The sequence below is a fragment of the Mixophyes fleayi genome, chromosome 1 (assembly GCF_038048845.1).
Source record: "Mixophyes fleayi isolate aMixFle1 chromosome 1, aMixFle1.hap1, whole genome shotgun sequence".
Classification (NCBI taxonomy): domain Eukaryota; kingdom Metazoa; phylum Chordata; class Amphibia; order Anura; family Limnodynastidae; genus Mixophyes; species Mixophyes fleayi.
This window is the reverse complement of record NC_134402.1, coordinates 58,035,424-58,041,252: the sequence shown is the minus strand read 5'-3', so window position 1 is coordinate 58,041,252 and position 5,829 is coordinate 58,035,424.

The window sequence follows — 5,829 nt, the reverse complement described above, 5'->3', positions numbered from 1 at the left end:
TATTTAAATTTGTTTAACATCCTGGAGGTGTGAAGAGTTAACCCTGTGTGTGCTGGTGTGGGTCTTGTGAGTTTGTGGATAACTAGAAGCCTGTGTGCCAGTGGGGGACAGTATATTGGGGTCTTATTGCCCGTACCCAATAGGTGGTGGCTGAACCTTGAAGTGTCTGGGGGGTGTGAGAGCGCTGTGTGGGGGCGATTCCGTAGGTCTAGAACCTGTGTGATAGGTGAGAGAGACTGCGGGCTGAAATCGTGTGTGACCTCATACAGCAAACACTCCAAAGTCACGGCAGCTGGGAGCGTGTTCGTGACATATAGATATATCCATTTTTGAAGTGGATTGGGGTTAGAATAAATTGAAGTCAATCAGATCATCAGAAATTTCAAAGCAACACAGATTATTTCAGATTAATATGCTTATCTTGTGGGAGGCAGTGACCTAACCACTTGCGAGAGTACGCTAGTGAGGACAGGGCTTCACGTGACAGGATGGATATCGTAATATGAGGAAGGGAATGGAGGCAAGCAGGAAGCCACAGACTGAGGTTTGATTGTAGAAAGAGCAAGGTCCCGTAACAACCAGAGTAGTAGTCTGCAAAGGTACTCTTGCATTGAGGAGAAAAAAAAACATGTACAACTTGTCCTTACAAACTCATGATATTGATTCATCACACTGCTCTGTCACTCTCTTGCCAAGTAAGAATGCTTCAAGTCTTCCATTTCAAATCAGTTCACTAATTCCAAGCTCAAGACCTCGTAGTCTACTTTAAAGCAAACATTGTTCCTATGTTGTGTCGCTCTAGAAATCTAATTTCCTACATCACACTGTTCCCCATCCAACAGTCTATGTTCTCGTCAGTTACACTCAGGGAGGAATTCAATTGACCGCAGGGTTTTTTTGGTGCTGCGTTAAAAAAATAAATACCTGTGCGGGTTTTGACCAGCTGCCGTGACCGTTTTTAGCTAACGGCGCATAAAAAATTGTGCAATTCAATTTGAAATCTTGTAACGCTGCCCCCACGCGCTAATGATTGGTCAAACCAAATTTTTTATGGAAGTGGAGCGGGGGATTAACGCAACCATCTTAAATGTAAAAAGTAACACTGCCACCAGCAAACTGTCATTTGCTGATGGCTGTTGACTGGTTTGATGACTGCATAGCATCTGGCTTTGTGAGTTTTCTTCATTGCATTGAATTGGCATATATTAGCATTACTGCACAATGCTATTTTAATAAAAACATGCTGCATTTTTATTTAAAACACAATTTTAATGCAAAACAATACTTCATACTCATTAGTACATACATACATACATACATACATACATACATACCCATATTTTACTAACACATAACACCGCAAATACATAAATACCTATATATACCTATACTTATAGCTGTATATGTTCATTTTTTTATTTTTGGGTGTATTTTTGTGCTGTAGTCTGTATTAATGTAAATTGTTTGTTAAAACTGATTTATTGAAAAAGAAACCATTAGTACATACACATATGGGCAGCACGTTGGCTTAGTGGTTAGCACTTCTGCCTCACAGTGCTGGGGTCATGCGTTCAATTCCTGACCATGGCCTTATCTGTGTGGAGTTTGTATGTTCTTTCCGTGTTTGCGTGGGTTTCCTCCCACACGCCAAAAACATGCTAGTAGGTTAATTGGCTGCTATCAAAATTGACCCTAGTCTCTCTCTCTCTGTCGTCTGTGTGTGTATGTTAGGGAATTTAGACTGTAAGCTCCAATCGGGCAGGGACTGATGTGAATGAGTTCTCTGTACAGCGCTGCGGAATCAGTGGCGCTACATAAATAAATGGTGATGATGATATTACATACAACCACATACATACCCACATACATTAATCAGTGTAATATTTGTTGTTTTTATTGTATTTTTTTTAACCTAGTACAAAATAATTTTATAGGATAGGTTTTTGTATTGCAGATAGGCCAAAGTAATAATAGTGTCAATGTATTTATTAGTATTCTTTTATATCAGTTAGGTTAGCAGTTTTTAGTATAGTAGTTATATTAATATAACACATTATTTAATAAATTAATAGGTGTATTTAGGTAGTTAGTTGAGTTTTTAAGCTAAATATTTTTTGGTATATTAGACAAATTTTAAAGAGCAGCCATGTCTAGGGAGCGTAGGGATCCTCTCTTTCCACAGGACACCCAAGAGGCATCAAGTGTTAGTAGTGGAGAGGGATGGTCAGAGAATCGTGAACAGCGTCGAGAAGAGCGAAGAAGACAGCAATTTGTGAGCAGCATTCAACCATCTTCAAGCAGACAGCAGGCACATCAGGAAGATGAGAGTGAGGAAGATGACCATGAAAGGACAGCAGCATCAAGGTCCAGGCAGTTCATGGAGGAGGAGAATGATGTCCTTGTTGATCAGGTACTGCAGCACTGTCATGTGCAAGCTAATGTTTAGGCATAAATCTGCAAATATATGTTTGTGTATTACTTCCTAGAAATAGTGTGACCTGGTGCTCTTAGAAGCTGTTAGATCAATGGGTTTTGTGGATGTTAAACCACCCAGGGGGGCTGGTATATAAGGATAGCACCTTATACCATTTATGGCAGGATGGCAAATGTGAATGCCTTTGAGGAGATCTCTTGCAAGACAATGAAATCTCACACATGTTTGGGAGGCCCCAGACAGGCCGACTGCAGAGACTGGGTTGTATGTTAATGACAGATTCAAGCTGAATAAGGGCACAGGAAAAGATCATATCATTTTCTCCAATATCATACATACCAGAGGCATGTGTGGTATGCAGATGAAGGGAAACTTAGGACCTGTTGTGTGAAGGTAAAATCATGTTCGTAAACCATACTGTTGAAAAGTTAGGACGGTGTAAAGAAAACTTGACTTAGAGGTATTCAAACAGCAAAGTCATAAGACCCTAATTTGCATTCTCCCCTCCTGTTGGTTCTGACCTCACAGGGAAGGGGGCTGGGGGGCCCTGTAGCTTGACTTTAAAACTGTATTGAAAATGTAACCCTGGGTTCTTCTTCTGAGGGAGTTTAATTGAAGAGGTTCCATTTTTTCCTGCTCCTCCCGGCACCACAAACTTGATTCTAAGTGAGGTATCAATTCTGTGTTTTATCCTTTTTATTTTATAAGAAACAATTGCACTCTATTTGTATGTCATTTTATTATCTTTGTATCTTAAGCATTGTGGATGTATTTTCCATATTAAATTACACTTAATAAGTTCTAGTCTCTGTGTTCTTATGAATTCACGCGACAGTTTGGTCCAGACGCTACCTAATTGAAACTGTGCAAACCTTGTGGTTTAAGTAAACTCTGATTAAAGTAAATTGTGTTGGATTAATGCTAGGGAGAACCGAAGGCTTCCTAAATAAGAGTGTCAGCTCTTATCTGAAACAACCTTGGTGGTGGTAATTAGTATCGCAAAGCTAGTGTGTGGCATAGATAGGGAAGGATTTAATCATTTTAGACAGACCAGGTGGTTGTCTTTGTGGTTGACCCTGTGTCACATATGCGTCACGCAGACTCAGGTGAGTGCTGTTCGTGACAAATTGGTGGCAAGCTTGTGGGATATATTTTTAATTTTTTTTTAAGAATTTAAGTGAATTAGGGTTGTGTGATCCCTGAGAGAGGAAATACAGACTAATTCACCAGAGACTGAACTCAATGCTTAAAACATTATAAGACATACAGCAATTGTTTCTTTCCCTCCCCTTCTCTTTTTTTTCTTATCTTTTTTTATTTGGCATTAAGCGGAGGAGATGGCGGCTGCATATAAACGCTTGACAAAGGAGGCGCTGATTTCAGACTGTGAGGATGGAGGAATTCCCACCAGTGGCAAAAGCAAGGAGCAATTGATTGAAGCTCTTGTGCAGAGGGATCAGCAACTCACAGCTGTGTCCGAGGAAGAGAATAGCCAGAACTCAGAAGTGGACCTGACTGTGGGTATTCCTCAAAACCAGGGACTGTTAATTTCGGATGATTCTAATGGTTCATGTGTGGACACTGCTATGGATGTTTATTTGCAAACTGCCCTAAAATATTTGGGCCCAGCGGACATTACAACTAAAATGCAACTCATACAGCAGTTCCAGGAGAAGGAAGCTGCTGACCGTCAGGAGAGAGAGAGACACGCTGCTATGGAGGCAGCAGAGAGGCGTGCTGCTATGGAGGCAGCAGAGAGGCACGCTGCTATGGAGGCAGCAGAGAGGCGCGCTGCTATGGAGGCAGCGGAGCGCCAAGCAGAGCGACAGGCAGAAAGAGAATCTGCCGAGCGAGAGGCAGAGAGGAGATATGAGCTGGAGCTTGTGAAGCTCAAACGCCAGCCAGAGACCAGAGATGCTGGTATTAGCAGACCCCGTCCTGAGAATTTCCCTGTATTGGAAAAAGATGGGGATTTGGATACTTTTTTGCGGGGTTTTGAAAAGACATGCAGACAGTATGGACTGGCCAAAGATCAGTGGGCACAATATTTAACCCCTGGTTTGCGAGGTAAAGCATTAGAAGCCTTTGCAGATCTTCCACCTGAGATGGACGGAAATTATGAGGCAATCAAAAGTGCCCTGTTGCAACGCTTTAACATCACCCCAGAGGCGCATAGGCAGAAATTCAGAGATTTAAAACGCAGTGCCTCTGACACATATTCAGGACTTGTGGCCCAGCTGTGTGCTTCATTCAAACAGTGGGTTGGAGGGCTACAGATCACCACCTTTGATGCTTTGCAAGATTTGATGATCCAGGAGCAGTTTCTGACTTTGTGCCCGGCTGATGTGAAGGAATGGGTAGTGGATCGGGACCCTACATCATCTGCGGAAGCAGCTAGACTGGCTGACAAGTACACTGTCACCCGGGCACCTGCAGCTAAAAGAGGAACTTTTGTGCCAGGGCAGTCGGCCTGGAAAGGGGGCCGGCCAGGAGGATCAACGCCACCCCCCTCACCGCCATCACCCACTGTTTCTTCATCTTTTGGGAGAGTTGGGGCAAAGCCTGCTGTGGGAGACACCCGCAGGTGTTTTGTGTGCAACCAGGTGGGGCACATTAGTACCGCTTGTCCAGAGAAGAAGACCAGTTCACCCTCCGCTGGGGGGGTACCTTCCCTGCAATCTTCACCAGCTGTCCTCTGTGTTGCGGGACCAGAAGGGGGCCGGAAGGACAACCTACAAACAGTCACTGTGGGTGGCAAGGTAACTGTGGGGTTAAGAGACACTGGTGCGGATGTTACGTTAGTTCATTCAGAACTGGTAGGGTTAGAGGACTTCATTCCAGGAAAATGTATTTCTGTGAAAGGGGTTGGTGGAATTCACCTAACTGTACCTGTAGCCAAAGTTTACCTTGATTGGGGTGCTGGAAGAGGTATAAGGGATGTCGGGGTCTCAGATAATATGCCTATAGATGTGTTACTGGGGACAGATTTAGGAAGAATGTTGTCTCAGTATGTCTGTAATGACGATGTCCATGCCACCCCTGTTACTGTGTCAGAATCAACTGAAAGTACCAAAGTTTGTTCCCAGGTAGCAGGAGGTGACAAGGAAAAGGTCTGTTCAATTGCACCTGAAATGTGTAAACCAGGATGTGACAGGGACAGGGAATGTCTTATTATATCTGATGTAGGTAATGATGCTAATGTCACTGTGTTAGAATCAGCTGAGAATACCAACGTTTGTTCCCAGGCAGCAGGATGTGACAGGGAACGGAAATGCCATATTATACCTGAAGTGTGTAATGATTTTAGTGCCGCCCATGTTACAGTACCAGAACCTGCTGAGAGTAACCACGTTTTTTCCCAGGCACCAGGAGGTGACAAGGAAAGAGAATGTATT